The sequence below is a fragment of the Lampetra planeri genome, unplaced genomic scaffold, assembly GCF_965212315.1.
Source record: "Lampetra planeri unplaced genomic scaffold, kcLamPlan1.2.h2 scaffold_976, whole genome shotgun sequence".
NCBI classification, from domain to species: Eukaryota; Metazoa; Chordata; class Hyperoartia; order Petromyzontiformes; family Petromyzontidae; genus Lampetra; species Lampetra planeri.
In genome coordinates, this window is record NW_027615798.1 from 8928 (window position 1) to 16585 (window position 7658).

Sequence of the window (7658 nt, forward strand, 5' to 3'; positions counted from 1 at the left end):
CGCCCCCTTCCCCCGCCCCCTTCCCCTAACTCCGCCCCCTTCCCCTAACTCCGCCCCCTCCCCCTGAGTGAATGGTGAGGCTGGGGAGAGTGAATTGTAAGCAGGGTTGAGAGTGCCGGGTGAATGTTGGTGGAGGGTCTGGGTGAGTTTCTGGTGAGCGCGGCGGTGGTTTTGAGTGTGGCGATGATAGTGGCGAGTGCTGGGTGAGCGTGGTGGTGGTGGTTAGTGTGGTGGTGGTGGTGAGTGTGGTGGTGAGTGTGGTGGTGAGTGTGGTGGTGAGTGTGGTGGTGAGTGTGGTGGTGGTGGTGAGTGTGGTGGTGAGTGTGGTGGTGAGTGTGGTGGTGTGGTGGTGAGTGTGGTGGTGAGTGTGGTGGTGGTGCTGAGTGTGGTGGTTAGTGTGGTGGTGAGTGTGGTGGTGAGTGTGGTGGTGAGTGTGGTGGTGGTGGTGAGTGTGGTGGTGAGTGTGGTGGTGGTGGTGAGCGTGGTGGTGGTGGTGAGTGTGGTGGTGGTGGTGAGTGTGGTGAGTGTGGTGGTGGCGAGTGTGGTGGTGGTGGTGAGTGTGGTGGTGGTGGTGAGTGTGGTGGTGGTGGTGAGTGTGGTGAGTGTGGTGAGTGTGGTGGTGGTGAGTGTGGTGGTGGTGGTGAGTGTGGTGGTGGTGGTGAGTGTGGTGGTGGTGGTGAGTGTGGTGAGTGTGTGGTGGCGAGTGTGGTGAGCGTGGTGGTGGTAAGCGTGGTGGTGGTGGTGAGGAGTGGTGGCGCAGTGGTTAACGCGCTGCGCTACGAACCCGGCGATCCGAGTTCGATTCCCGCTCACAGGCACCAACACCTGAACTTGTTCTGGGGACTCCCGTAGGTTGACTCAGCCTTAAATGAGTACCTCATGCGGTGTGTAAACAACATCAGACCTGGGGAGACAAAGGCGGCCGGGCGTGGTGCTGGCCACCCACCCCCTCGTGTGCTGTGTTTGGCATTCAGAGGTGCTTGCTAACAGCACTTGCCCCTACAGTCTCTTTTGTCTACAGGGGGGATCTTTGTCTTTGTTGTGTATCTGGGCGAGGTGTTTAATTTAAATAAATAATAAAGCTCCTCCTCGTTGTGGTAGTGGCTGCGTCGCCCGTGTCTGGTGAGTGTAGTGGTGGTGAGTGTTGTAGTGAGTGTGGCGGTGAGTGTGGTGGTGAGTGTAGTGGTGAGTGTAGTGGTGGTGAGTGTTGTAGTGAGTGTGGCGGTGAGTGTGGTGGTGAGTGTAGTGGTGAGTGTAGTGGTGGTGAGTGTTGTAGTGAGTGTGGCGGTGAGTGTAGTGGTGAGTGTAGTGGTGGTGAGTGTAGTAGTGAGTGTAGTGGTGGTGAGTGTAGTAGTGAGTGTAGTGGTGAGTGTAGCGGTGAGTGTAGTGGTGAGTGTAGCGATGAGTGCTGGGTGAGTGTAGTGGTGAGTGTAGTGGTGGTGAGTGTTGTAGTGAGTGTGGCGGTGAGTGTAGTGGTGAGTGTAGTGGTGGTGAGTGTAGTAGTGAGTGTAGTGGTGGTGAGTGTAGTAGTGAGTGTAGTGGTGAGTGTAGCGGTGAGTGTAGTGGTGAGTGTAGCGATGAGTGCTGGGTGAGTGTAGTGGTGAGTGTAGTGGTGAGTGTAGTGGTGGTGAGTGTTGTAGTGAGTGTGGCGGTGAGTGTAGTGGTGAGTGTAGTGGTGGTGAGTGTAGTAGTGAGTGTAGTGGTGGTGAGTGTAGTAGTGAGTGTAGTGGTGAGTGTAGCGGTGAGTGTAGTGGTGAGTGTAGCGATGAGTGCTGGGTGAGTGTAGTGGTGAGTGTAGTGGTGAGTGTAGTGGTGGTGAGTGTTGTAGTGAGTGTAGTGGTGAGTGAATGCTCGCGGTTACAGTTGCATCGAAATGTTGACGTCAAGTCGAAACCAAGGGCGGGGGGGGGGTCACTATGGGAGGTGAAACGTTCACCAAAAAAAAACGCTAAACCGATATGTCATCGATAACCGATATGCCGCCGATAATCAATGTCGTTGTGCCGAGGCAGGAGGCGGTGCCCTGGGCCGGCGCCTTTGCAACGACTCGTGGCCGCCCGCGACCTAAGTGATCAATAATTTAATTTGATTTAATTCGATCAAAGCTGACGGAACACGGAGACGGACGCGGCACAGACACAGAAACGTTAATCACCACCGCGTACAGCTTCCCTTGAGTAGAAACACAACACAACAAAGATCCCCCGTACAGCCGTAACAGACTGTTGGGGCAAGTGCTGTTTGCGAGCACCTATTAAGGCCGACACGGCACACGAGGGGGTGGGTGGTCAACACCCACGCCTGGCCGCCTTTGTCTCCCCAGTGGCGTTCACACACTTCATCAGGTCCTCATTTAAGGCTGAAGCAACCTAGGGGAGACCGAGGACCAGTTCAGATCATCGTCACGTGTGTCTGTGGCTGTGAGCGGTAATGGGATTCCGAGTTACTGTGCAAAACTGTGTCTGAGACTCACAGAATTTGTGTCTACCAGATTCACAGCCCCAGTGTTTGTGTCTATGAGAGAGCCCCAGCAATTGTCTAATGAGATTCACAGCCCCAGTGTGTGCGTGTGTCTACGAGACTCACAGTCCTAGTGTGTGTGTGTCTACCAGATTCACAGCCTCAGTGTGTGTGTGTATGAGACTCACAGTCCTAGTGTGTGTGTGTCTACCAGATTCACAGCCTCAGTGTGTGTGTATGTCTACGAGACTCATAGTCCTAGTGTGTGTGTGTATGAGACTCGCAGCCCCAGTGTGTGTGTCTACCAGATTCACAGCCTCAGTGTGTGTGTATGAGACTCACAGCCCCAGTGTGTGTGTGTCTACCAGATTCACAGCCCCAGTGTGTGTATGTCTACGAGACTCATAGTCCTAGTGTGTGTGTGTATGAGACAGCCCCAGTGTGTGTGTCTACCAGATTCACAGCCTCAGTGTGTGTGTATGAGACTCACAGCCCCAGTGTGTGTGTGTCTACCAGATTCACAGCCCCAGTGTGTGTATGTCTACGAGACTCACAGTCCTAGTGTGTGTGTGTATGAGACAGCCCCAGTGTGTGTGTCTACCAGATTCACAGCCTCAGTGTGTGTGTATGTCTACGAGACTCACAGTCCTAGTGTGTGTGTGTATGAGACTCACAGTCCCAGTGTGTGTGTCTACCAGATTCATAGCCCCAGTGTGTGTGTATGTCTACGAGACTCACAGTCCTAGTGTGTGTCTACCAGATTCATAGCCCCAGTGTGTGCGTGTGTCTACGAGACTCACAGTCCTAGTGTGTGTGTCTACCAGATTCATAGCCCCAGTGTGTGCGTGTGTCTACGAGACTCACAGTCCTAGTGTGTGTGTCTACCAGATTCACAGCCCCAGTGTGTGTGTATGCCTACGAGACTCACAGTCCTAGTGTGTGTGTGTGTATGAGACTCACAGCCCCAGTGTGTGTGTGTCTACCAGATTCACAGCCCCAGTGTGTGTGTATGTCTACGAGACTCACAGTCCTAGTGTGTGTGTGTATGAGACTCACAGCCCCAGTGTGTGTGTGTCTACCAGATTCACAGCCTCAGTGTGTGTGTATGTCTACGAGACTCACAGTCCTAGTGTGTGTGTGTATGAGACTCACAGCCCCAGTGTGTGTGTCTACCAGATTCACAGCCTCAGTGTGTGTGTATGTCTACGAGACTCACAGTCCTAGTGTGTGTGTGTATGAGACTCACAGCCCCAGTGTGTGTGTGTCTACCAGATTCACAGCCTCAGTGTGTGTGTATGTCTACGAGACTCACAGTCCTAGTGTGTGTGTGTATGAGACTCACAGCCCCAGTGTGTGTGTGTCTACCAGATTCACAGCCTCAGTGTGTGTGTATGTCTACGAGACTCACAGTCCTAGTGTGTGTGTGTATGAGACTCACAGCCCCAGTGTGTGTGTCTACCAGATTCACAGCCTCAGTGTGTGTGTATGTCTACGAGACTCACAGTCCTAGTGTGTGTGTGTGTGTCTACCAGATTCACAGCCTCAGTGTGTGTGTATGTCTACGAGACTCACAATCCCAGTGTGTGTGTGTATGAGACTCACAGCCCCAGTGTGTGTGTATAAGATTCACAGCCCCGGTGTTTGTGTATATACGAGATTCACAGTCCACAGGGGCCCCGAGTACAGAAAACGTTCTTAAGGTTTCTGGTAAATCCGGCGGGTTACGATAGTCGTACGGTCGGAAACGTCTCGTGAGCAGACGTCTCTCGTTGGGTTGGCGTCAACGGCTGCCAGGAAGACATCGGCACGTACGACCGGCGTGACATCGTCACTCTGTGCGTTTGAGGTGGTCTGTGGGCTGAGCTACGGTGATGGTAGTGATGGTGGCGATGTGAGCGATGATAGCGATGATGTGAGTGGTAGTGATGCGAGCGATGTGAGTGATGATATCATTTTAAAACGTAGCAGGCTTTCGCGACCAATATTATTCATAGTCAAAGTTTTTGGGTTAGATCGTGTTTTTTTATAAATGTGTCGTAACCCTCCACCACCCGACACGGCCAATCGGCAAAAAAGTGTCACGTTGACAAACCCAAAAACTTTGATTATGGATGATGATATCATACCAGTCAACCCATACGCTATTCTTGAACGGGGAAATTGAGTTTTCAGGTCTATACGGCGTACAGCCGTTTCAATATGGGAACAAGTATAACCCGTAAAAGCAACGTTTTTCACTCTAAATCCTTTATATGCGTGGCGGCTAGAGTCCTCTCGTCCTCTGGCTTGAGATGGCTGCCACCTATGGGTCAGATGATTGCAATGCACCATTAAGCAATTGGTAATTACATATAATATTTTGTCCTAAAAAGTGTAAAATGTTGGAATTTTTTTCCACGAACATTAATTGTCACGCACAACGAGTCTGTGTGGAAAATGTCAGCTCGATTGGATCACGGGAATTGGGTTAAAAAACGACCGAAAGATATGCACGGTCCTAAGCAAGCAAGCGAACTTAATATAAAGGATAAAAAAAAAAGTGTCTGTGTTTCTCCCTTGTGATGGCACGTTGTAGGATGAACGTTGACATGTATAAGCGGCACGGGGTGACCAACACGGTCTCTGAATGTAATCAAGCAGGGCACCGACAAGGGGTTGGTTGCGATATTAGTAATTGCGACAGTGATGTGAGTGGTGGTGATGATGCGACGCTAGCGGTCACGATGTGAGTGACGTTATCGACGTCCCAGTTCATTCTCGGTTGCGATCGACTTCGGGGGCCCCGGTCGGGGGGGGCTGGTGGGGGGCCCGGGGTGGGGGGCCCCGGGGGGGGCTCCTCCGTTGTTGGCGACGAGGTGACCGAGCGCGTCGACGCGACGCTGGAGGCCACGCAGGGTCCCCTCGGCCGCCACGCGGTGTGAGCTCAGGGCCTCCGCCTGGCGCGACATCCTCTGGCGGAGCTCCACCTGCAAGCAACGCACGCAACAAAAGGCAAAGGTCCCCCGTGTAGCCTTCGGCAGGCTGTCGGGGCAAGTGCGCGAGACGTTGAGTGGCGCCGCGGCGGTGGCTAGGAGATGTTGACTACCTCACCGGGTATACAGGAGGTCGTGGGTTCAATCTCAGACATTGAGAGATGTTAACTACCTCGCCTGGTGTACAGGAGGTCGTGGGTTTAATCTCAGACATTGAGAGATGTTAACTACCTCGCCTGGTGTACAGGAGGTCGTGGGTTTAATCTCAGACATTGAGAGATGTTAATTACCTCGCCGGGTATACAGGAGGTCGTGGGTTTGGTCCCGACCCTGACGCCTGCTGCTGTATATTTGGAGTTTGCGTGTCTCTCTCTCATCATCACGGTGGCTAGGGGATGTTAACTACCTCGCCTGGTGTACAGGAGGTCGTGGGTTTGGTCCCGACCCTGACAACTGCTGCAGTGTATTTGGAGTTTGTGGTGTCTCTCTCCCTGTGGTCGTGTGGAGTCTTGTCCGAGTTCTCTGGTTTTTCCCTCCACATTTAGAATCAACGGCACGCGTTTACATTATTTGGCTGCCAGGGGCCCTGGGGGACCCTGGGGATCACGTGGTGGGGGAGTGGACCCTTCTCGTGGGTTCGAGAAGGGGGGCGTGGCCAGGGAGGGTGTGGCCAGCCGCGCCAGAGAGGCTTATAAGCGGGCTCAGCGGAGAGAGTTTGGGCTGTGGGTGCCTGGGATGAAGCCGTCTCATGAAGACTCTGAAGAAAGAAGCCTCCAGTCATCGTGGCCAAGCAGAAGCCCTCCTGGCTTGGCCACGCCAAGCAGTACCCGAGTGTTAGAGTAGGATGGTGGTCACCACCTAATGTGTACGGTGTGATGCAGTTGTGTTGCAGTTGTGTTAAATAAATAGTGTTGCCTCCACACGAGTGTGTGCGCCTCTATCGAACCATTACACACGTGCACACACACGTGCACACACACATACGTGCACACACATGTGCACACACACGTGCACACACACGTGCACACACACGTGCACACACGTGCACACACGTGCACACACGTGCACACACGTACGTGCACACACACGTGCACACACACGTACGTGCACACACACGTGCACACACACGTGCACACACACGTGCACACACACGTGCACACACACGTGCACACACACGTACACACACGTACACACACGTACACACACGTGCACACACACACGTACACACACGTGCACACACACACGTGCACACACACGTACACACACACGTGCACACACACGTGCACACACATGTACACACACACGTGCACACACACAGAAAATCAGTGAGAGAGGGGACGACTCGGAGACCCAAAGGAGGAACTACAATGGTGAGCCGGCACTACCAACAATTGCCCAAGCTCTGTGCTCCTCTAAGTGTGAAGACGTTATCCGCCTCTTAATGAATGTTTAGAAATGCGAGGAGGAGACCGGAGCGCCTGGAGAAAACCCACGTGAGCAAGGGGGCAACGCGCTATCCCAAACAGACGGCACAGATTAGTCCGCACTTTGCTGCTGTACCGCCGCCTTCTCCCGGCAGAGCCAGGGGCACGGATCCTCCTCCACGCAGCTCACCCAGTGATCCACCAACCTCTCGCTGCGGCGCTGGGTCACGGGCCATGCCACGTGCGTCAGCGTGGCCACCGCCGCAAGCCGGCTAACGACACGTCTACGCAGTACGCAGTCTCAACCATCGGCATTGCATGAGCGCGGAGGGGGGCCCTGTCTGCTTTGAGGAGGGGGGGGGCAGGGAAGGGAGGGGAGGGTTGGCCTCGCACCTTGAGCCAGTCGTCCTGCTGCCGCAGCTTCTCGCAGGCCGCGTCTCCGCTCCACAGCTCTCCCTGCGGACACGGCACGGGGTGAGACGCGCTGAGGTGAGTAGACAGGTGAGGTGAGGTGAGTAGAGAGGTGAGGTGAGTAGAGAGATGAGGTGAGTAGAGAGGTGAGGTAGGTAGGTGTGTGTGTGTGTGTTGAACTCCCTTCGCACCGTGCGTAGCCAACCGTGCCAATGGGAGGTGGTGCGGGGGAACTGGACACAGGTGAGGTGACACAACAAGCTGGACACAGGTGAGGTGACACAACAAGCTGGACACAGGTGAGGTGACACAACAAGCTGGACACAGGTGAGGTGACACAACAAGCTGGACACAGGTGAGGTGACACAACAAACTGGACACAGGTGACACA